At 37.2% G+C, this 26,046-nt stretch overlaps 1 protein-coding gene and 1 pseudogene across 5 annotated transcripts in view; one reads left to right on the forward strand and one right to left on the reverse strand.

Moving 5' to 3' along the window:
• The window catches only part of FRMD5 (FERM domain containing 5), a 316,738-nt gene that overhangs the window by 241,379 nt on the left and 49,313 nt on the right, over positions 1 to 26,046 (reverse strand). The gene's annotated exons all lie outside the window — the stretch shown is intronic.
• On the forward strand, positions 8,079 to 8,775 carry LOC112676025 (60S ribosomal protein L9-like; annotated as a pseudogene).

Here is a 26,046-nt window from a genome sequence, read left to right on the forward strand (position 1 = left end):
AAGAAATAAAAATTATTTAACCTGGATTCTTTTTTTTTTTTTTTTTTGGTCCCTGTTCTTTACAAAAACAAGTATCCCAAAGATTAATGAAGCTTGCTAGAGATGGTATATATATTATAGTAATTCTCCACTTGTAATTTAGAACAAAACCATGAGGAAGAAATTAAAGAAGCAATTATGAAAACTCCAGTACTTAACCTTCTTTAACAGACCCCCAAGTAACTCCATATTAATACGTAACTGCCCAGGAGAGCCTATCTTTTCCTTCAAGGCAGACCAAATTAGTTTAGGGAGTATAAGGTGTTTTTTTTTTCTTCACATATTTACATTGCACAAGGCCAAAGACTCTTTAAAAGAGTGTTCAGGGGGCACCTGGATGCTCAGTGGTTGAGCATCTGTCTTTGGCCCAGGGCATGATCCTGGAGTTCTGGGATTGAGTCCCATATTGGGCTCCCTGCATGGAGCCTGCTTCTCCCTCTGCCTGTGTCTGTGCCTCTGTGTGTGTATCTCATGAATAAATAAATAAAATCTTAAAAAAAAAAAAAAAAAAAAAGAACGTTCACCCTTCACTGTTAAGCAGAAAATATACTTTAAGGCAGACACAGGTCTCTCTCTGGTGTTCCTAAAGATTCAGAACATGTTGGTGGTCTCCTCTGACCACTACAAAGTTAATTTTGCTTAACACACTCTATATATCTTATCATAGGTACCTCATTTATTTCTGCAATATTTTGTCTCTATATTCAGTCACTTTCTTCCTCCCCCATACTCACTCTTCCATGAAACTATCTTCATTTCCTCTTTTTCACTGAACTAAATTCTTACCTCAATTTATCAGAGTATTTACTTCTCTCATTCAAAATCCAATTCAAATTCAAGCCCAAGCAGAAAGTCTTTTATCAGATTCACCCAGATACCCCAATGGGATTCATAAAAGGTATGACAGAGCTTTGTATAATTTATCCTCTAAGATTATTTTTTAAATTATTTTTGTTGATTTATCATTTATTAGATTTATAAAGCACTTCTCCAAAATAGATCCCCAATCTCCCCAAGATCCAAGAAAGGTAGTAAACAGTAATTCTCTCCCTAGTTGACAACTGGGAATAAATTAGTAGTATGAATGGTCTCAAGGTTCCTCATGAAATCAGTTACTATGTTAAAAACCGAGCGCCTCAGACTTCAGGCCTAGAGGGAACACCCACCATAACCTACTGGTTCTATTTCAAGCTGCCTCTTTTTTCCTTTTTTTCAGTTTTAACAGTACTGAAAAATGCTAATTGCTCTAATATTAAAGCTTGATTTTAGGCAATTTGAGGCAACCTTAAGGTTTCTCTGGCCTTTCAAATGGAATATCCCTGGGAGGCATAATACTTCTATTCCTTTTACAGAAGGTAAAAATGAGAGTTTCGTTTCAGCTCCTTTCATGAAACAAGTTTTGCTAATGGATGAGAGAGAGGGCAATTTACGCATTAGCAGCGATGCCATCTCGTGAGAAGAATGTGAGGAGAAAAGCCCTTGATTGAGAAGCTAGAATCACAGAGAATAACTTTGTCTACTTCATATTTTGTTTTTTGTTTTTTGTTTTTTAAGAATAAGGTAGGTAGAGTACGAGAGGACAAAAGCACCCAACCCATCATGGGTTCTCCTGGAATATAAAGCTCCAGGAGCAGAGATTCCCATCTAAGAAGTTTAGGCTTTATACTGACAAAAATGGAACCATTAAATGAGTCCAAGATGAAGAGTACCATGAGCATATTGAGTTTTGGAAAGATCTCTCTGGCATCACTGTGCTGGTTAAATAGGAAAGAGCTATCTAGAGGCAGGGAGACTAGGTAAGATGCCACTGTAGTTCACACAAGCAGAATTTGGTATTGTTCATTTAATATATGATAAGAAATCAATAGCAACTCAAGGTTGAAGAATCACCACTTACAAAATGATTGAAATAACTGAATATTAGTATTGAAAATTCTATCTGGATCCATACTTTGCTTGGCACATCTGTGTATCTTTATGATTTTTTTTAAAGAAAATTAACCAGAAAATTAATCTTTTGTGGTGATTAAGAAATTATCTCAGAAAATAAAATCTCAGAAAAATCAGTTTACTAAACTATAATAAAGAAATATAAAAAGGAGGGATCCCTGAGTGGCTTAGCGGTTTGGCGCCTGCCTTCGGCCCTGGGCATGATCCTGGGCTCGGGGCATGATCCCGAGATCCCAGGATTGAGTTCCGCTTTGGGCTCCCTGCATGCTTCTCCCTCTGCCTGTGTCTCTGCCCCTCTCTCTCTCTCTCTCTCTCTCTGTCCCTCATGGATGAATGAATAAAATCTTCAAAAAAGAAGAAAGAAAAGAAAAGAAAGAAAAGAAAAGAAAAAAAGAAAAGAAAAGAAAAGAAAGAAAGAAAAGAAAAGAAAAAGAAAATAGAAAAGAAAAGCAAAGAAAGAAAAGAAAAGAAAGAAAGAAAGAAAGAAGACGAAAGCAAGAACGAAAGACGACAAAGAAAAGAAAAGAAAAGAAAATACAGCAAACAGAGAAAGAAAGAAAGAAAGAAAGAAAGAACGAAAGAAAGAAAGAAAGAAAAGAAAGAAAAATACAAAAGGAAATGCAACAAATTGGAAACAAGTAATAAAGGTTTGTTATGCAAAAATGTAAAAGAAATATACAATTATGTAAGGGCAACACCTAAAAATCACTCCTAAGTAGTCAAAGGAGAGAAAACAAATTGAAAAAAGAAATACAAATAGGAAAGGAATCATATGAGAAAATACAGTTAGGCTTTTTTTTTTTTTTTAAAGATTTTATCTGTTTATTCATGAGAGACACAGAGAGAGAGGCAGAGAGATAAGAAGTGGGAGGAGAAGCAAGCTCCATGCAGAGAGCCCAATGCGGAACTCAATCCTGTGATCTCGGGATCATGCCCCCGAGCCAAAGGCAGATGCTCAACCGCTGAGCCACCCAGGCATCCCTAGAGTTAGACATTTAGATTTCAAGTACTACTGCTTAAAACATAAATTATAAAATCTGATGTTACCTGGGCTGGACTTTGACTTAGTGACATTATTTATTTGTTCAATCTTTCTGAAAAATAATTAGTAATATGTAACAATAACTATAAAACTGTTCATATTTAAGATTTTATTTATTTACTTATTTGAGAGAGAGCAGGGGGAGGGGGGAGAGGGAGAGAGGGAGAGGGAGAAAGAGAGAGAATGAGCAGAGGGATGGAGCAGAGCAAAAAGGAGAAGCAGAACTCCCCGCTGAGCAGGGAGCCTGATTCAGGATTTGATCCCAGGACCCTGAGATCATGACCTGAGCCAAAGGCAGATGCTTAACTGACTGAGCCACCGAGGGGCCTCTACTATTCATATTTTTGTCCAATAATTCCAACTGGCAATATTAGGAGTGTAAAGAAATATTCAACACCCTAAAAAGGGAAAGAAGGATAGAAGTAAAGAGGGAGGGAGAAAGGGAAGAAAGAAGAAAAATAATCTATATAGAGATGTTCTGAGATATGCTATTTAGATTAGTGAAAAACTAGAAATCATTCAAGGACCCCTCAGTGGAAAAATGGTTTAAGAATTATGATATATCAATAAGACAGTATTTGTCACAGCGTTTAAAAAACACATCTATTGACAAAGGAGGGCAATTAATGTGGAAAGATAAAAGTAAAATTTTGTTTTTATTGCATTCTTTTTGCTGTGAAGTCACTTATTCCTGAAAAGGGTACTTTTCCTGCTTATCAGTGAGCATGTCACAAGTGTCAGAATCGAAAGCTTACTGAAATTAAGAAAGAGAAACTTACTATTTTCATCCTCGTCTCTGGCTCTTTCATAGAAAAGGAAATGGATCTGACAAGACTGGTTTTCAGAGCCATTTTGATTATTGCCTTAGTAACCTGTGCTCCTGTAAGTGATACCAAGCTAGATGTTATATGATTTGCTCCAGTTTCTTTCTAAATGCAGAGGTTAAGCTGATTTTTAAATCCCCTTGCTTTACCTCCGGGCCTTTGGAATTGAGGATAAAGCTTCAGCTATAACTTCTGAGATCTTGAAATTCTTAGACCCAAGAAGGGAGAAGCTTGGTCTGATGAATACTAACTACTTCTGACTTGACATTCAGATGAAATAAAAGCTCTTTTTTTACTTCTAAAGAAAAAAAGAGAAAATATGAAGATGATAAAATCTCACTCTCATCTATCTTTAAAATTCCACCATCATTTTTATGACCTCTTTTGTGGCACTTTTTGTGTGTCAGTGATCACTGAATAAAGCACCTTGAGTCACCCATCTTGGCACAATAGTCCCTTTCCTGTCATTTGGAATGGATCCACTGCTGTATCACCATCACTAACTTCACCATAAGCATAACCTGAACAGTGAAGCCTAGCACATCTTGGCCTTTCCTGAGTATATCTAAAAGCAATAGAAAGCTTTTTAAAATGTAAGTGGTCTTATCAGTAAGTTCCATAAATTACCTTTCACTTGAAGAAATTCCCCCAGAGTTGCAATCAGATGCTATCAAAAAACCAATATAAGTCAGGTCAGCCACTTCAGTGATTTTGCTGGACAAATGTATCATAAGTACACCAAAGTCTCATTAAAAGTTCACCTCTCTGAACCTTCTCCCAAGTGATAATCATACTAGGATCATTTTCTCCTTTTCTCTGATACATGTCTTAAGATATTAAAATGACACAATCCAGCTTGGTGAGCTTAAAGGAAAAAATTCAAGAAATATGGCTCCAAGTGACAGCTTTGAAATCCAGGCTGAGTCTTTGAGATAATGGCATTTCCCTATGACGGGTACTATGTTCCACAGATTTTTATTTAACTTTCTTCTTTGCCACAGTAGTTACTTGAAATCAAACTTTATGATAAGAAACTAAAATGTCAGGCATCCAGGTGGCTCATTTGGTTAAGTGTCTGCCTTTGGGTTCCAGTCATGATCCCAGGGTCCTGAGCAGTGAGTAGCCTGCTTCTCCCTCTCCCTTGCCCCTATCCTTGCTTGTGCTCTCTCCCCCTCTCTCAAATAAATAAAATCTTTAAAAAAAAAAAAACCTTAAAATGCATAAATACAATAAGTCTTAAAAATAATCTAAGTTTGTATGTATCAGGACATGCTGAAACTGAACGTTCTTAAGACTAAGGTATATTTAAATGAGCGTCATACAGTTCCTAAAAAAAGTGTAGGCATCTAAAAAAAACATTTAACTTCTTTTCTGTCTACACTAACATGATCCTTTCATATACCTTTGCAGGAGCATCACCTCATCCTGTTGACCAGGAACCAACTCCTTAATCTGAGTTTCACATTCCTGTCACTGCACTTCAAGGACCCTCACCTCTCCTTTCTCTTCCATAGACTATTCCTCAGTAGACACTGTCTAGTCCTTGGAGTGCCTGGCCAGCTCAGTCAGTGGAGTATGTGACTCTCAATCTCAAGGTCTTGAGTTCAAGCCCCCTGTTGGGTGTAGAAATTCCTTTAAAATAAAATAAAAATACCCTTTTAAAAAAGAGTATATCTCATCTTCATTCTCTTTACCAGTGCATGATCCTATCTTTGTCTCTTGGTTGTCTCATATACTATGTCCATCTCTCTCTCTCAGCTGGCCAATCCTTCAACTGCCATCATATAAATCATTTTGGAAATTAGCCTTCCTCACAAAGACTTTCCCAAGTAACTGGAAGCGAAGGGAGCAGTCCAGCCACTGGACTGCTAGACTAATTAGTCTAATAAACTCTCCTCATACCAATCATTGGGCACCACTGCATTCGTGCATTGTAAACATTAAGTATTTGTTCGATATTTGATCCTAATGAGCATTCATTCATTCTGTGATTGTTCACTTTACATCACAAACACCCACAGAGGAGCACTCTCTTTTATATAGAGAACATGTTTCACACAGAGTCATTTAATAAATGCTTTTTTATTATGAAAGTCATAATATCCAAATTCCAATCTGGAGTGTTCAGTGTTTATTCCAGAAACTGAAAAGGGCTGACTAGCTATCACCAACCCTCATTTCCATGACTACCAGACAATCTCAACTTCACTGTTTTTGGCTCTCTTCACCAATCGATACCCATTAATAAAAATAACCCAACCAGATGTCATTGTCATTCTAAGAGAATAAACTTTCAGTAGTATGAGAGAGACAGCTAGATGAATCTGGCTTTTCTACTATGTCTCCACTCTTACTTACACTTCCATTTTAATTATTTAATTTCCTCAGTAGCTGTCCAAGCAGAAGAAAAGTTAAAATTTCACCCCTAATGTAAAGATGGCATCATGGTAATCCTATTTTAATAATTCTTCTGAGAAAAAAGGGTAATTATCAAAAAATACCCAAGATAATTATTTCTAGGTCCACGTTATTTAGTGCTATAAAGTTAAGAAATTTTCACAAAGAACTATCATTAGAAAAGGAACAGGATCATGAAGTTGGTTAAGATATAAGCTAGGTATAAATCACTGGATTACAAAATTGGTATTCATCATTGAGCAGTTTAGGGGATTCCTAGCTATGTGCTTACTTAAGCAAAGTGCTATCATTATTCAACAATTTAAAAGAAAAGAGATGTACAACAAATAACATGACTACCTCTACAACCTCTCCTACCATTCCCAACATCTCTCTTTTTACTGAGCATGATGGGAATCTAATGGAATTAACTGAAGACTGAATTTTTTTTAAAAAGGACTGAATTTTTAAAAGATTTTATTTATTTATTCATGAGAGACACAGGCAGACAGGAGAAGCAGGCTCCTCGTGGGGAGCCTGACATGGGACTCGACTCTAGGACCCAGGAATCACGACCCAAGCCAGAGGCAGACACTCAGCCACTGAGCTACCCAGGTGTCCCACGACTGAATTTTTTTAGATCTTGACAAGACTTATGAGAGACTGAGGATGGATGGACGGAACAAAGGAGGGAGGGAGGGAGGGAGGGAGGGAGGGAGGGAGGGAGGGAGGGAGGAGGAAGGAAGGAAGGAAGGAAGGAAGGAAGGAAGGAAGGAAGGAAGGAAAAAGAAAAAGACCAACACAGAGCGAATAATATAGTGAGAAGTCTCTGCCTCAATGGGAAGAGAAGGCATACATATGGAAGGCATTCAGACTTTTGAAGAAAGGTAGTGTTAACAGCAAGGAGTAAAATGTTAGTGGAGGTACAATGCCCTTACAGAGACAGAAATCAACAATATTGGGCATAAAACACTTCTACATTAGAAAATCTCAGCAGGGGGGTCAGCCCGGGTGGCTTAGCAGTTGAGTGCCTGCCTTCGGCCCAGGGAGTGATCTTGGAGTCCCAGAATCGAGTCCCACATTGGGCTCCCTGCATGGAGCCAGCTTCTCCCTCTGCCTGTGTCTCTGCCTCTCTCTCTCTCTCTCATAAATAAATAAAATCTTTAAAAAAAAAAAAAAAAAAAAAGGAAAGAAAATCTCAGGGGTCTCTGGCTGGTCACTCGGTGGAACATGTGACTCCTAATCAGGGTCATGAGTTCAAGCCCCATGTTGAGCATAGAGCTTACTTAAAAATAAAATGAAATAAAATAAAATAAAAATCTCAGGTCAGTCCTATTTTGAAAGAGATAAGAACACAAAAACAGACTACAGGCTAACTTTAATCCAAGCAATCCTTAAGGATCAATGTCAATTATATCAGAAAAACGTACAAGTTGCTCTTATTTTTCCCCAGTCCAAAATGAACAGAGATCCCTAGCTTACATGTCATTTTAAAAAGTCAATTCAAGAAACTACGTATAGTAAAAAAGAATTTTGTCTCTACAAACTTTAATTTTAGTGCACTTTTTAAAGTATTCCACAAACCTGAAACCTGACCATTTTGATTTACTATAAGTCAGACTCTGCCACTGCAAGAAGCATTGTCCCAAAAATACAATAAGCAAAAGAATCACATAATCCCCAGGGCTATAAAACAATAGCAACAACTTTATGCTGTGACTGAGGAATCCAGTGTGGAGTGGCAGCAATTCCTATACTTGTGTCTTTACCCTGCCATCTATACCTCAAAGGCATTTTTTTTTTATTTAAAATAAACAAAAAGTGGCTTTGCCACATCTATTGCGAGAATGAAGACCATTCTCAGCAATCAGACTGTTGACATTCCAGAAAATGTCGACATCACCCTGAAGGGACACACTGTGATCCTGAAGGGCCCCAGAGGAACTCTGCGAAGGGACTTCAATCACAACAATGTAGAATTCAGTCTTCTCGGAAAGAAAAAGAAGAGGCTCCGAGTTGACAAATGGTGGGGAAATAGAAAATAACTGGCTACCATTTGCACGATCTGTAGTGCTAACAGTAGCCAGGTACAGAACATGATCAAGGGCATTACACTGGGCTTCCGTTACAAGATGAAATCGGTGTATGCTCACTTCCCCATCAACGCTATTATTCAGGAGAAGGGTTCTCTTGTTGAAATCTGAAATTTCTTAGGTGAAAAATACATTCACAGGGTTCAGATGAAGCCAGGTGTTGCTTGTTCTGTATCTCAAGCCCAAAAAGATTAGTTAATTCTTGAAGGAAATGACATTGAACTTATTTCGAACTCAGCTGCTTTGATTCAGCAAGTTAAAAACTGCTAAAAACAAGGATATCAGAAAATTTTTGGATGGTATCTATGTTTCTGAAAAAGGAACAGTTCAGCAGGCTGATGAATAAGATCTCAGTTGTCCAGCAACAGAAACAGCAAGATGCCAGATGATTTTGCAGACTTATTTGTGATACCTTAAGAATGCAATAAAACTATACTGATTTGGGAAAAAAATAAAAATAAAAAATAAAATAAACAAAGAAGTGAAAATAATCCTTAGAGATTCCCTGCAGTTGCCAGATGATGATATAGCTCAATTTCCGCTTCAATATCCCATTAACTCCAAACAAGGAACGACAGCTTAAAGTCATTTCCAAGGACATCAAGAGATACTGCAGGATAAGCTTTTAGAATGAAGCTCCTCCAATAGTCCACACACAAAAATAGACCTAACCAGAGCCCAGAACAGAAGGAACAAACTTTTCCTCTGTGATTTTCACAGTACTGTGCTTCTCCTAGCAGAAAGGTCAAACTTTGACGCGTAGCATTTCCCCAGGTTAGTGACTAGGACCCTTCCCATGGATGGACTTCTGGCAAGGAACAAATGAGCCATAGGCAAAACAAATATCTCGGTAAACTCTTATAATAGGTGTTCCCCAAGGAACTCCAGCTTGGGTTCTGCAGCCAATGGCACTACTTCCAGGTAGGTTGTCCTACTACCAGAATCATTCTCTGCCCTCTAAACCCATTACACCTCAGCAGGTTGCTACCATTTGTCACCAGTACCACTTCTGTGCCCTCATGCAAGGTGAGACCCATGATGGCATCTCTGTCAATCCCTGGGGAAACAGGACTTGCCACTGGATTAGAAAAGGTCTGCTTTACCTCCATAGCTTTCTTTGCCATACAGGCAATGCAGATTAGATCCCCAGGACCCTGACTACATTCCTTTCCACCTCTTTTTCTAAGTATTATACCTCAACTCACTACTCCAAGGTAGTTCCAAGTGAGACTTATATACTACAAAGGGAAAGCTGTTCTTGGGTGACTTTGGGCAACTAAAGAGAAAAAGGTAAGTCTAGTGGAGACCAAGCAAAATAAACTTTGCTCAAAGTTCTAGAAAATAACTCTAGAAGAACTCTTTCCATAACATGTATTATTTGTTAGAAATGTGAAGCCTATTTGAAAATTTGTTAAGCTTAGCACTTCAGAAGATACATATTTTTTCTGAAACTTTGAAAAGCTACACAAGTTACAGGAGACTAACAGGTTTACAGCGATATGGATCAACTGGGGATGAACTATAAGGGAGAGAATATAGCATTCCTTGGGTATCTTTCCATTATTAGAACTTCAAAGCAGAGGATATACAGATATACACATTTACTTACAACTCTAACTCAAGCAAGCAGAAACCAGCTTGACATAAATCAGTTGTGTTAGCATAGAAAAAAGAATTTCTTTTTAGTGTTATCAATTTTATAGTAACGTCACTGCCAGAAAATACATACATACATACACAAACACAGCTTTGTTTCTTTGGCACAGATGACCTCTACTGACCAAAGGATAAATCCAAACCAGATTGTAGCCTTAGAGCTATCCAAATTTCTTGTTAGAAGTCTAACCAAAAACCCATCTAATGTTTTCAAGGGGATCCCTGGGTGGCTTAGGGGTTTAGCCCTGCCTGTGTCTTTGACTGTGTCTCTCATGAATAAATAAAATCTTTAAAAATAATAACCCTTCAACTGCAATTCACAAAGCCTATAAACCTTACTGTATTGCCAAGACAGAGCTATCTTTTCATTCAAATAAGTATCAAAAAGTAATTATTAACTATCTTGGTGAGGAATCTTTAAAATTACTTAATTAAAAAAAATAACAATTTTAAAAGTATGGTTTTGGGGGGGGAGGTTGTAAGATTTTTATTGATTTATTCATGAGAGACAGAGAGACAGAGAGACAGAGAGAGGCAGAGACATAAGCAGAGGGAGAAGCTGGCTCCATGCAGGGAGCCCGATGTGGGACTCAGTCCCGGGACTCCAAGATCACTCCCTGGGCCGAAGGCAGGCACTCAACCGCTAAGCTACCCAGACGTCCCTTAAAAAGTATGTTTTTAGAGAAATTAACAATGAAAAAAATAAGGAAATAAGAGAATTACTAAATAGGACTTAATTTTGACAAGCAAGAAAGAATAGGTTGGTAGTAAAAAAATGACAAAAATCTGCAAAGCCACCTATGTGAAATTCAAATATCTAATGACCAAAAAATATAACTGTGGATGTATTAGGTATACAGTGTAAAGTTTAAGAAAATACCAAAAGTTCTGAGTGGGGTGTCTGGGTAGCTCAGTCGATTAAGCATCCGACTCTTGATTTCCACTCAGGTCATGATCTCAGGATCAAGAGATGGAGTCCCATGTCAGGCTCCATGCTCAGTTGGGAGTCTGCTTGAGATTCTCTGTTTCTTCCTCTGCCCCCTCCCCCTGCTTGCACTCATGCTCTAAATAAATAAATAAACAAAAAATATTTTTAAAGTTGAAGTAGATCAGATACAAGCCAATGTTTAGAGATCATGAAAAAAGTTTTGAGTCCCAGAGGCCTGAAAAAATAAAAATAAAAATTTCAACTGTACAATCAGTTAAAGAAAGAGAAAAGATCTCTAAGCTGGTGTGTATAGACAAGAAACCCCATGAAGCAGCCAAATGTTAAAAGAATGTGTTCAAAACATACAAGTAAAAAAAGCACATGGCCAAAATGAAATATACAAAAGACCAGCAAGGATTTATGTAAAGAATGCCTGGAAGGTCAAAGTCCAAAATGAGCTAAGATTCATGAAGACAATCATGCTCAGAGGACAATAATAAGAGCTCTTCCTAGATGCATAGGAAGTGGGGAAGATAAGGAAAATAAAGGACCATTGTATAAGGCAGAGAAAAAAAGAAGCAGTTTCTGTTTCATCTCTTTATCCAGATTGAAATTCAACTTGACAAGGACAGAAAAACCTTGATTAGAAAGAAATAAAGCAAACAAAAGAAATTCCATGTACAGAGTAAAGGACTACTCAAATTAATTCACTTATTGACACCTATGTCCCAGGTTCTGTTCCAGACCTTGAGCATTTAACAGTGAACAGAATCAAATCTGCGGTTTGATTGCACTTATATTCTAGTGGAGTAAACAGTCAACAAATAAATACAGAATATTCAGTAGTGATAATATTTTGAAGAAAAATAAAGCAGGTAAGAGGACAGAGGGGTACTATTTAGATAATCTGTGAGGGCCTTTCTGAGAAGGCATTTCAGCAGTGACTTGAATGAGGCGGGGATACAAGCCATGGGAGAAAGGCCCTGCAGGTGCAAGCAACAACAAATGCAGGGCAGAATGAGTTGACAGAATGTTTAAGTGAGAAACAGCAAGAGGGGAACTGTGTGTATAGAATGGAGGGAGCAAGGGAAGGAGCAACAAGAAATAAAACTGACTATGGAGGGCCCCACAGGCTTCACACTGCATGAGGTGAAAAGCCTTTGGAGTATTATAGCAAAGTAGACATGTGATTTGACTTGTACGTTCAAAGTATCTCTCCGGCTACTGTGGAAAGGAGATGTTTAGGAATAAGCATGAAAAATAACCAGACAAAGTAGGAGGCCCTTGGAACACCAGGAGAGGGATGATAGTGGCTAAATGAGTTTAAGTCCCCAAGTAAATCTAAACTACATCTCGGAGTACCTAAAAAATGTACAGATGTTATTCACACAACCAATCTCAATCATTTTTCGTATCTCACAAAGAACAAGAGTGGTGCCAGAAACCTAGAAATAAGTTTTCCCAGTTTTCACAAATGGAGGAGAAAAGAAGCAGATTCCAGATATTAGGAGTCAAAACAAGACTCCCATGAACAAAACAAGCCCAACTGGTTTTATTTTCTCTAAGAAAGTATCAAGAAAGTATCAACCACTTCCAATTTTTTTATTATTACTTTCTAGTCTTTATTCTTCACATATATAATTTTTCAAAGTTTTAATTATAACAAAGACACATTTTTATTGCATAACTATTTTAGATTTCTTGTATTATAAGCATTACTCTGTGTTGTGACTCTGGCATAATTTTTTAAGTAATTGTAAATTAAAGGGAACAAAAAGGCAAGTTTGTAGATAAGGCATGAAATTTTCAGGATATTTCTGCTAATTTCCTGAACTACAGTTACAATATTACTTAAAATACAAACGTCATATAGGTTAGTTTTGGGTGGCAATGAAGTTATGCCAGGAAAATTATGAAGAAGAACATTTCTTATCAAATGCAACTAACATTTTAATAAAAAAGAATATCAGAAATCTCAGAACACTTTCACAAAGATGACTATTTTTATTCTATAAATTGCAGAAAAGAGCTTTATTTCTTTAGATACATAACTAGCAAACTGGCTGTGATAAGACTTAAAAGTAGAAAAGAAGAAGAGTAAGATTTATTTGTAGCTAGCTGGTGTTTTCTATTTTTTGGTCATACAATTCATAGTAGTCTTCAAAGAGGGTAACACTTCATTACTTTCCAGTGGTAGAAAAAGTTGTTACATTTTCCAAATTTTCTTAGCCCAATCAGTTTACATTGGAATCTTAAATATATACTATTTTTTTTCTCCTTGGGGGTAAAACAGATACCATTCTATTTCTGTTTTATAATTCAGACAACATCAGCTTTACAATGTTGATCTAAAAGAAACTATCTAAAATTGAAAAACATAACATAGTGGCAGAGAGTTCTAGATAAGATGGCTTTGTAAGTTCATACTTTGAGTCCACAACCCTCTCCCTACTCCTATACTACCCATGTAAACAGTGATAGATAAAAAAATAAAAAGTAAAATCCTAGCTGCTATATTAGTCAGGATTCAGTTGCAGGTATAAAGATTCTCTAGTGTTTTAAGCACAATCAGATTTAATACTTAGGTGCTAACATTTAGATGCCAATAAAATAGTTGAAAGAGTAGAAGGGGAGGCTCTATGCTAAACCTTAAGGAATGAGTCAGAATCCACAGAGAACTGGCCTGCCAAGGGAGCCACCTCTGCCACCATCAGAAATTTAAAGAAAAAAAAAAAAAATAGAAAGAAAAGAAAGTTAAAGAAGGGCACCTGGGTGGCTCAGTTAGTTAAGCATCTGCCTTTGGCTTAGGTCATGATCTCGGAGTCCCAGGATCAAGCCCCATATCGGGCTCCCTGCTCAACGAGGAGTCTGCTTCTCCCTCTGCCACTCCCTCTGCTTGTGTTCTGTCAAATAAATAAATTAAATCTTTAAAAAAAAAAAAAAAAGCAAGTAACTTAAAGAAATAGGGCACTGCTATGCTAAGTGCTGGACAGAATCATAACTCCTTAGCCACATCCAGGAATTAGGTAGCTACCAATGTGATTATTGGTTCTGAATACAATGCCTTAGCTTCTGTTAGACACCAGGAAGTTGTTGCCAGAATTGCTGGCACTAAGGGGACACAGCCCAGGTCTGCAATTTGGGAATCAGAGAGAGCTGCAAACTCTAAGCCACTGGATCTGCTCCAGCAAAACTAATGCCATGTGTATGACACTCTACCCACCCCCTCCCCTGTATTCAGTTCTGAATTGGAGTATCATAAAAGTGAATGTGATTAGTGTAATCTGAACTACATCAGGAACCCTAGATGTAAGGAAGCATAGGTAGTAATTTTTATTTTCCAGTTCATGTAGTAAAAGGAGGAATACTAGAAGGACGTTGAAACAGATGCAGAGTTGGGGCACCTGGATTGCTCAGTTGTTAAGTGTTTGACTTCAGCTCCAGTTGTAGTCTCGGGGTCCTGGGATCGGGACCCATAACAGGCTCACTGCTCACTGGGGAGTCTGCTTGTCCTTCTTCCTATCCTTCTGCCCCTCCCCTTACCTGTGTGTGCTCTCCCTCTCTCTCGTTCTCAAATGAATAGGTGAAAATTCCTTAAGAAAGGAAGAAACAAACAAACAGATGCTGAATTATCTCACAATAATACCCAGGAAGAAAGATAATAAATTATATCAATTCTATTGTTATACATTACTTATAATAAATATTCCCAAGGACTAAAGAATAGAACAAAACACAAAGCAGTGAGTGAGGCTTAATGGGCTCTAAGTATAGGAGCAAACAAAGAAGGCCAAGAATTCAGCTTCTGTAGGTTAATGAGAATTAAAAGTGCTTCACTTATGGCATGCAACTGGAGCCAGCTCATTGCTTAAAACCAGGGAGTGGGCCAAACTCCAATAATGAGACTTAAAAAAGCAGTTTATGTGAAGCCGTACAATAAAAGAGGTAGGAAAGGCCAGAACCCAAGCCAGCCACTTGCTAGCTCAATGGCTGGATGTACATTATCACCATTATCATGAAAATCAGGAATCCTGAATTACCTGTGGAACCAAATGGAAGCAAAATTTTGAGGAAAAGTAGGGTAAGGTGAGATGATAATAACTCTCACTGGAATTAAGCTCTCAAACCAAAATTCCAAAATACATAAAGAAAATTAACACTACAATTGTCAACAAAAGCAACTACAGAGAGATTAATCCACTTAAGACAAAATGGAAATAATGTAACCATCTGAAATTGACCTCAAACTCAATGTTTAGGATCCTCAAAGAGATAAAGAAAGCAAAAACGGCATAAAAACACAGACATTCAAAGTGTAATCTCAGGGCACCTGGGTGGCTTGGTGGGTTAAGCCTCTGGCTCTTGATTTCAGCTCAGGTCATGATCTCAGGGTCCTGAGACAGAGCGGTGGGTTGGGCTCCATACTAGGTGTGGAACGTGCTTAAGATTCTCTCTCCCCCCTCTGCCCCTTTCTCCCTTAAAAAAAAAATGCAATCTCAGTACCAATCAAGATAAATACAAATAAACCCACACATGCACATATCATTGTGAAAATGCAGAACATTAAGGTACCATAAAGAAGTATTATCTACCTAAAAAAAGACTGACAGCAGACACTTCATCAGCAATAATAGATGCCTTGAAGATAATGGAGTTATATAACCAAAATGTTAAAAACAAGAGAATTGTCAAGCCAGAATTCAATGCCCAACTAAGCTATCAAAAAGAATGAGACAATAAAGACATTTTTAAGACCCTACAATGACTGAGTTTTCCACTAATAATTTCTCACTAAAGAATTGATGTATCTGGGAACCCTGGGTGGCGCAGCGGTTTAGCGCCTACCTTTGGCCCAGGGCGCGATCCTGGAGACCCGGGATCAAATCTCACGTCGGGCTCCCGGTGCATGGAGCCTGCTTCTCCCTCTGCCTGTGTCTCTGCCCCTCTCTCTCTCTCTCTCTCTCTCTCTCTAAATAAATAAATTAATTAAAAATTAAAAAAAAAGACTTAAAAAAATAAAGTTTAAAAAAAAAAAAAGAATTGATGTATCTGGGGTGCTGGAGTGGCTCAGATAATTAAGCATCTCACTTTCAGCTCAGGTCATGATCCCAGGTCCTAGGATCGAGCCCCACATCAGGCTCCTGGCTCAGCAGGGAATCTGCTTCTCCCTCTGCCTCTCCCCACTACTCATGCTTGCACTCTCTCACTCTCTCTGTCCCTAATAAGTAAATAAAAAATCTTTTGGAAAAAAAAAAAAAATTGAGGGCAGCCTGAGTGGCTCAGCGGTTTAGCACCGCCTTCAGCCCAGGGCGTGATCCTGGAGACCCAGGATCGAGTCCCATGTCGGGCTCCCTGCATGGAGCCTGCTTCTCCCTCTGCCTGTGTCTGTGCCTCTCTCTCTCTCTCTCTCTCTCTCTCTCTCTCATGAATAAATAAATAAAATCTTAAAAAAAAAGAATTGATATATCTTAGGAGGTACTTCAGAAAGGAGAGCACAAAGAAACAAGAAAGATATCCTGGTGGTCCCACAATCAGATAAAGTATATTATCAAATGTACCTAATTACAGTTTTTCATAATTGAAAGACAAGTGGTCACATAAATGAAATTAATTCCACTTACATGAAGTGTTCAGAACAGGTGAATCTAAAGAGACAGAAAGTGGTGGTTGCCTAGGACTGGGGAACATCCTTAGGAGGGAAGGGGACAGGGAGTAGGCCAAACAAGAAATCCTAGATACAGTATTGCCTTTAAGGGGAACAAAAGTGTTCTAAAATTAGACTGTGGCAATGGTTGTACAACCCTGTGAATAAAAAACACTGAATTGTACATTTTAAATGGCTGAATTGTAAAATATGTGAATTATATCTTAATGAGATTTTAAAAGTGGAACTGGAAAGGAAGATGTTCACATACAGTAAGATCCTTTTAAACTTTGATAGAAAATTTTGTAGTTATGTGTGAATGCTAAAAACTTAGGAATAACCATTACGAGAACAGAAATGCCATCTATGCTTCTAAAATCAGAGGAACATAAAAGATGATATTCACAATTTTATCAATCTAAATGACAAGAGTAATACAAAAAAAGAAAGAAAATATGCAAGAAAATGGCAAAAATGAGTTCAAGTCTCTATGCGCGTGTGCGCGTGCGCGCACACACACACACACACACAATTAAAAGAATGTGTTATCAAGAGTAGGTTAACAAACCCAACTAGAGACACATTTAAAGCAAAATGATCCCAAAAATTTGATAAAAAAATCATGAACAAATATATTTGATAAAAATACTTTTTTATTGCTGGCAAGGCAACATGAACAACAGAATAGAACTTAGGATGTAAGACAAAAATAAGAGCAAAGGATGACATTACCTAATGGCAAAAAGAACACTGACAAAAAAGATATGATGAACTTATATAATAAATATAGGCTCTCAAATGTATAGGAAGCAAAAACAGATAAAATTAACAGGGAGAAACAAGCAAAACCACAACCATGAGATAGTAAAACTAAAGGGGATTCTAACTCTGATATCTGAGACTGATGATCAAGCAGACAAAAATTCCCTAAAGATACAGCATATTTGAACACAAAAGTAAGTTGATCTCACACACACATACACACACACACACACACACAGATATAAAACTCTGTACCAAATAGAAAAGAATATACATTGGTTTTTTTTTTTTTTTTTTTTTTTTTAAAGAACTTTTTTTTTTTTTTTTTAATTTTATTTATTTATGATAGTCACAGAGAGAGAGAGAGAGGCAGAGACACAGGCAGAGGGAGAAGCAGGCTCCATGCACCGGGAGCCTGACGTGGGATTCGATCCCGGGTCTCCAGGATCGCGCCCTGGGCCAAAGGCAGGCGCCAAACCGCTGCGCCTGGTTTTAAGCACACATAAGACATTTATAAAAATTTACTGCATATTAGATCTCAGAGGCAGCATCAACCAATTTCTGAGAATAAATCTCATTCCAATCATATTCTTTTAAAACAATGTAAATAATTATAAATAAATAATAAAAAGTAAACAAACAATTCTATGTTTAGAAAATTTAAAATGTACTCAAGGGGATCCCTGGGTGGCTCAGTGGTTTAGTGCCTGCCTTAGGCCCAGGGCGTGATCCTGGAGTCCCGAGATCGAGTCCCACATCGGGCTCCCTGCATGGAGCCTGCTTCTCCCTCTGCCTGTGTCTCTGCCTGTGTGTGTGTGTCTCTCATGAATAATAAAAATCTTAAAAAAAAATTAAAAAATAAATGTACTCAAAAATGACTCATGGGATAAAAATCAAAATAGAAATTATGAAATAACTAGAACTGAATAACGAAAGTACCATATACCAAAACTAGTAAAAATGCAACTAAAAGGGTAAAGTGGGATAATCAAGAATAAAAGAATGATGTCCACTTCTAGTCAACACTTTTGGAGGTCCCAGAGAGTATAATGGTGTAAGAAAAAATATATAAAGTAAGAAGGAAATATCAAAACATTATCATTATTTGTATGTTATCATTACTCTCATTAGAAATCTAAGAGAATCTACAATTACAATGCAGAGAATTCAGAAAGGTTGCTCAACATAGAATCAACTTACAAATATTGACAGTATTCATATATTCCAGTAGTAACCAACTAGAAAATATAATTTTTAAAAAGAAACCATTTGCAATAGCAATAAACATTATGGGGTAACTGAAAAGAAATCCAATAAATTATATGTAAGACTCTGCTAGAGAAAAACATAAATTGTATTAAAAATTCAAAGGGAGGGATCCCTGGGTGGCGCAGCGGTTTGGCGCCTGCCTTTGGCCCAGAGCGTGATCCTGGAGACCTGGGATTAAATCCCACGTCAGGCTCCAGGTGCATGGAGCCTGCTTCTCCCTCTGCCTATGTCTCTGCCTCTCTCTCTCCCTCTATATGACTATCATAAATAAATTTTTTAAAAAAATATTAAAAAAAAATTCAAAGGGATGTCTGGGTGGCTCAACGGTTGAGCTCCTGCCTTCAGCCCAGGGCGTGATCCCAGAGTCCCGGGATTGAGTCCCACATTGGGCTCCCTGAATGTGGAGAGCCTGCTTCTCTCCCTGCCTGTGTCTCCGTGTCTCTCTGTGTCTCTCATGAATAAATAAAATCTTTTAAACAAAACTCAAAGAAGAACTAAATAAAGAGAAATATATTTGTAAATAGGAATACTAGATGGAATAATTGTACCAATTCTCCTCAAATTGCTCCATTAAGAAATCAACACAATTCTGGCAAATACCCTATAGGGAATTTTTGTGAAACTTAACAAGCTCATTCTAAAATTCACACAGAACAGAAAAAAAGAGCCAAGAAAAGCCATGATGATTTTGAATAAAATGGTAAAATAATTAAAATGGTGTGATATTAAGCCCAGGAATAGATAAACAAACCAATGGAACAGAATAGAAAACTCAGACAGTCAAGTGCATCTACAGAAAATTGGTATTAGACAGTGGAGGCATTCCAAATCCAGGCAGGAAACAAACTATTTAATAAAAGGTGCTGGGATAACTGATTATGTACATGGCAAATGAGATCCCCACCATTGAGCCAAATAAAACCGATGGGGGGAAAAACCCTCAATGTGAAAGCAAAACTAGAACTTTCCAATAGAATTATAACATTGTGGTTCCTTTGACCTTCTTCCTGAATACAGTTTCTAGACTCCAAACAATCCTAGTTGTTCTCCTCAAGGGCGCCCTGTACTCAGAACTGAATTCTCTTTGTAATTTGGAAGCTGCAGAATAAGAGTGGGAGCATCACTTTCTTGGTATTGTTATTGGACTTCTGGTAACACAGCCTACCTAAGACCACACTAGCTTTATTTCTGCACTAAAAAATATGACTGATGAACACTGTACTCACCATCTATTAAACCTCATAAAATCATTTTTTATGTGTGCTACGCTTCAGCCAAGTCCCTCACACTTGGGGCCCATTTGTATAGGGGTTTTTTCCCCCCTTCATGTATAAAGCCTTATCCTTACAACTATTTAATGCCATCATTAAACTAGACCAGTTGTCTTTGTCTGTGGTGACCTCTTCAATATCCTCCTATGTCATCAAATGTACTCATTATCCCTTCCCACACTAGGGCATTCACAAAATCAATAAATATGCCTTCTACAGAAGACTTCATCCAAGAATTGAAAAAAAAAAAAACAATGTTGACCAGGAAGTTCTGAACAGAACCCTAAAGGTATAACAGAAAATTTCCTGCATTAATACTAATCCAATTAACTGTATTAGCAATTAGTTCATATTTTTCCTCCTGACCTTCAAAATTACTCTGACATGTGGTCAATTGTCTACTGAGTTTTGACTAAGCTTTGCTTATTGTATTTCCATGATCAATCTACTAAACCTGTCAAGAAATAAAGTAAGTCTCACATAACTTTGTTTTAGTGAACCCACAGTGGTAGAATCAAATAACTTGGGCTTCTTCTCTTAGATGGTCACAAACATTTATTAATAATTTTAAAGTATTTTAGAAATTAATAAAAATTACAAATGAAATGAAATTTATGAGGACTCCATACATTTGTAGCATAATTATTTCATCTCTGTAGGGGACATCTAATTCTGAAAAAAATTCATCTCCATAAAGTGTAGGCCAGAAAATTTCTTTAAAATCTATCATTCACAGAACAGAGCTGGTAACTGCAAGAAATGCCCCCCCCCCACCTTGATAAATGTAAAAGGATAACTTGTGTTAATAAGAATTATTAGACTGTTTAAATTAGGAGCAGTACAGGGAGACAAGTGGGCGAATTCTGTACTCCCTCCTATGAGGAGGGTAAACAGTGTGTTCCAAATCAGAGAGTTAGAAAACTCAGCTCCAAGATAACAGGGGTGCCCCGCCTGAACACAAAGAACTGTACCACACACAGTGCAACCCAAACAATGAAGCTGGAGATTAGAAAATATTCCGCCATCCTCATACATCCAGCTTTGAAACTCTTCCTCATTTGATCCTCCTGTTCAATTCCCACATAACCATCTCAGAAATTTACTTCCATCTAGCTTTCTTATTGTCCCACAAACACCGAGTGTTCACTCTGAGACTGAAAAATCAGCTATCTATAAAGATTGTATAATCAGAGATGGACACCTGGCCAAGAATTTTCACTAGTCACAAAGGACCATGAGCTAGATTAAGTATAAGGCACCTTTCCAAGTGTTCCATTAATAAGATATTAGACAATAAGCAAGACATAATTATTAGAGATATTATTAGAAGATTATTAACTGCAAAAAACAATTCCAGAGAAAAAGAAACATAATTCCCAACAAACTATACTAGAGAGATCAGACTGCAATACTGGATAGTAGATGATTTTATCTTTGCCTGAAGCTCTTTTTCTTGATCATAAATGAGAAATGGAAATACAGAACTCCTAAAATATAAAATATATAGCTAGCTGCTATGCATGACTATGAAAGTTCTCCAGAGCATATTAGTTTCGAATACAGTAGACATTCAATAATTGATTTTGTCTGTTTCTCTGTAACCAGTTCCTTTCCACCACCAGCTAAACAAACACAACTGAATCATTTCGATGTTATGATTACCATTAAATACCTATTAGAGATACCAGTAGAATCTGAGAGCTGAAAGATAATCTAGAGGTTCACCTAATCTTTACAGAGGAAAAGAGAGACCCAAAGAGTTCAAGCCCAAAGTCTCAATGTTTACGTAGTAGTTAAGTGCAACTAGAACCCAATCATGCAGCTCCACTTTCACAGGCATAATCTTGGTTTACCAGAGTCTCACTCTTCTGGTAGGATATTATTTTTCATCCTGTTTAAACATAATTGACCATCAGACACTGCAATGACATTTCACAAAAGCCTTACAACTCTAGGTAGGTGCAGAATACATTGAGTTCCTATAAACATAGTGTTTTGAAACTGGAGAAGTCTTTAGAGACTGTTTCTCCCTATCTGCCTCTTACATATGAGCAAACAGAGGTTAAGCTGTTGGCACAAGTTCACAATGTGAAGCGCAAAGTCAAAAGTAAGAACTGGAAAAAAAAAAAAAAAGAGAGAGAGAGAGAGAGAGAGAATTGGCTGTCCTGATTCCCAGGCCAGTGTTCTACACATTTCATTACAGGGCTTCTCTTTCCCTTTTTCCTTTAAAAAAAAAGAAAAGAAAAAGAAAAAAAGCAAGCTTCTAATTAAGAACAAGAATTTTTTACGGTGAGGCTATTGGCTATCTCTGAAACACAATAAGGCGAAGCACAAATGAGGTATGCCTGTATTATTTTTATCAACATGTATTAATTTCTTTCCCACTTAAAACACCTATCAAAAGGAAATTTGTAAATAAGGCCCACTCGGCCTTTGATTCTACTAACCTGGGAGCTGACTGCTTCCTATCTCTAACCCACTAGACATGGACAGTGGTTAGGGCCCAGACACAGGACAGAAAAAAACCTGGCAATGATTCAGTGAGCATAGCAAGAAATGTGCTTAGGAGTGTTCACCCACTGGACTTCACATGATGCAACGCTTTAAACTACAGAGTGTCTTGGGCCCAGAGGACTTTGTGGCTTCTGGGACTCTAAAGGATGCCAGATTGTAACAACTTCTCTTTGCAGAGACTTCCTGAGTTAAATGGTTTCTGAGGTCTAGCATGAAAACCCAGCCACCATTTATTGCCTATCTATTTCAAACACATCTTCCCATAAGCAACAGACATTTGGATGCTTGCACAATTCATAAATATGCCATTGATATTTTTAAGACAGTCTATTCATTTTCACCAAATTCCTTCTCAAAGGGAGAATTTGCAACAGAGTGAGTCAAGTCTATATGACATCCACACCTTCTAAACTATGAGAAGACTGAGGAAGTCCCTGCTTGTTCCCTACTGTGGCAGGCCACAAAGAAAACTGGTTTTTAGTTGCAGCATTGGTACGAGAGTCAGGAGAGAAAAGACTTCTGGTCGAAATCTCACCAGAATCACACCATCACAGACTTATTGAATTTGTTCTGATAAATTGTTCTGAAGGTGGAAAGCTCTTACTCTTCTCAGTTTACTAAGATTTAAAATTAAAATTTCTGGAGTAGAATCCCAGGAGGATATATAAACTGCAGCAGTCCACTCCCCTATTTCTGCTGCCTCACCACTGATTCTGTTTGACAGACCTACCATAAAGGCCTCCCGCAAACATTTGTCCTGAGGACCTCATGCTCCAGGCCATCAGAGAGCTGGCAGATTGCAAGGCTGTACAGAACTGAATGCACCTGCTACTCACCATAGGCCAAAGTGGGAATGGGAAACCATCATCTGTTATGGCACTATCAACTTAGTGCAGCATTAACACTTAACTCCCTCAAGTCCAGCATCTCTTTAAAATCACTGTTCCACTTCATGTATTACTTTTCAGTATTGTATTTCTTGAACACATGTTTGATAAATGAAGTGCTCTTATATCTGTAAAACTACCAGGGATTAATTGCCGGTGTTTGTAAGAGATTTTAGGGGTTTTGGTTCTTAGAGTAAGGTTTGGCAGAAACAGGTAAATGGAAACTTAGATGAAATTTATACTTCAGAAAAAATGGATTTGGTGTAAAATCCATTTCAGTGTAAAAGCTGACCAGGACTCCAACTCTAAGTAATCCAGCCTTAGACGTTGCTACTGAGAGTCTGGAAAATGTTAGCTATTTCTTTTGATTCAATTCTGATTGCACACTAGAAGTTCAATTATGTTTAATAAGCAGCAGGGACACATGGTTACCAAGGATAATTCTGCTAAACTGAATGAGAAAGTTCAAGATTTAACACATGTAACTTAGTGAGCACATTTAGTCGCTAATAAAATATAATCAGCCCCTTGTCTTTCATTTAATCATCTTTATTAGAAGAAAAAATACATCATACTAAAGGAGTTTACCATATGGAAATGGGGACTTAAAATGCAATACTCTATTACCATGGAGAAAATTAATGCATTATTGTTTTTCAAAGTGGGAATCAAATTGAACTTTCACTTTGATGTGAACTTAAGTTGAATTTTGTCTTCTAACATGACTTACAAAACAGGTGTTAAGAATAGACCAATCCATACATTACACAAGTTTTTTATTTTCCCTAATTACTATGTTATTTATCTACTTACCTGTTTGGTTACTAAGAGAACAGAAGTTTTTTCTTTGGGATTAATTTGGATTTCAATCCTACCCAATAGTGTAAAAGAGTATTTATGATTTATAATCAGAGCATATTTGTAAGATGCTTCTGAGTGAAAATTGCTTAATGTATACTGCTAATTACATTTTAGTGAACTATTTTCATTGCAAAACAGGTAACACTTTATGGATGAAGCCTTTATTGCAACCACTAGATAATCTCTTTTCTATTTGGCCTGCAAATTCATGTTCTGGTGCACTGTAGAAAGTGCCTATACAAAACAAATTCTATATAGCTATCATCATCTTAAAAGATGAAGAGTCTGAATCCTTTATAGAAAGATTTTGGAAATCACACAGCTCTCTCCTATTGTTTTAAAAGGCTGTTTCTTAGATCTTCTGGACTCATAAAAATCTCATTTGCCCTCTATCCCTTTCAAAGAAGATATTAACACATAGCATTGACCACAGTTCCTTCAACAATGAAATGCAAATTGAAAAATCTTCTGTGAAATGAGAATCCAATACTAAATACTTATAAGTCACTGATTCCTAGCTCACACCTTTCTTCTCCTCACATCACACTGAAGAACATGACCACTCAGAAATCTTTCTCAAAATGTGCTCCTCGGAACACTGGTATTCCACAAAAATATGTGTTCAATGAACAACATGTTAGCAATATTTATTTTAAAATTTATTTTAAATATATGACTAAGAAAAACACTATACACCTTTACAGAGTTATTACTGTCCGTGAATCTTTAAGAAACAATTCACAATCCCCAGAGAAATAAAAACCTATCTTGACACGCAAAAAGTTGTACACAAATATTCATAGCAGCCTTACTCATAGTAGCCAAAAGGTGGAAACAACCAAAATGCCCATCAACCGATAAGTGTGTAAATAAAATGCGGTATGTCCATACAATGGAATATTATTCAGCCATAAAAAGATAAAGTCCTGAAATATGGATGAATCTTGAAAAGATTATGTTAAGTGAAAGAAAGATCTCATATTGTACAATTCCATTTATATGAAATGTCTAGAATAGGTAGATCTATAGAAATAGAAGTAGATTAGTGGTTGCCAAGGGTTTGGAGTAGGTGGAGAACTGAGAAGGAGGGGGTGTGTGATGACAGCTAAAGAGTGCAAGATTTCTTTCTGGCACAAAGAAAACATTGTAAAATTGATCTGGTGATGGATGTACACCTCTGAATATATCAAAAGCCACTTAATTAGGGGTGCCTGGATGATTCAGATGGTTGAACATTCAATTCCTGATTTTGGTTCAGGTCATGATCTCAGGGTCAAGATATCAAGGCCCACATGGGGCTCCATATTCAGCACACAGTCGGCTTGAGATTCTCTCCTGTCCTTCTGCCCCTCCCCCTGACTCATGCATATTCTTTCTCTCTAAAATAAATAAATAAATTTTTAAATAATTTTTTAAAAGCCACTTAATTGTACAGCTATCTTTGAGAAAGAATAGGCACTAGAACAGATACTTCACTTTTTAAAAATCCCCCAAAAGTCAAACATATGAAAAGATGCTCAACTTTATTAAGCATTAGAGAAGATCAAAGTAACCACAAAACAAAATACCATCATACACAAGCAGACTGACTAAAATTAAAAAGATAGATAACAACATGTGTTGGCAAGGTGTAGTATAGTGTACATACACCATACATATACCATGAGAAGCACTGAAGTCATACAGGCTCTTTAGAAAGCTATTTGGTAGTAGCTATTCAAGTTGAATAGAAATATATTGTAGGCCCTGGCAATTCCACTACTAGATAGGTTATAAATATATAGATAACTATATATATGCACATACATATATACACATATACATATTATATATATATAATATAGGCACATGAAAAACATATTATAAGAATATCCACATTATTAAGGCTATTATTTATAATAGCCCTCAA

Source organism: Canis lupus, chromosome 30, assembly GCF_003254725.2.
Source record: "Canis lupus dingo isolate Sandy chromosome 30, ASM325472v2, whole genome shotgun sequence".
Taxonomy (NCBI): Eukaryota; Metazoa; Chordata; class Mammalia; order Carnivora; family Canidae; genus Canis; species Canis lupus.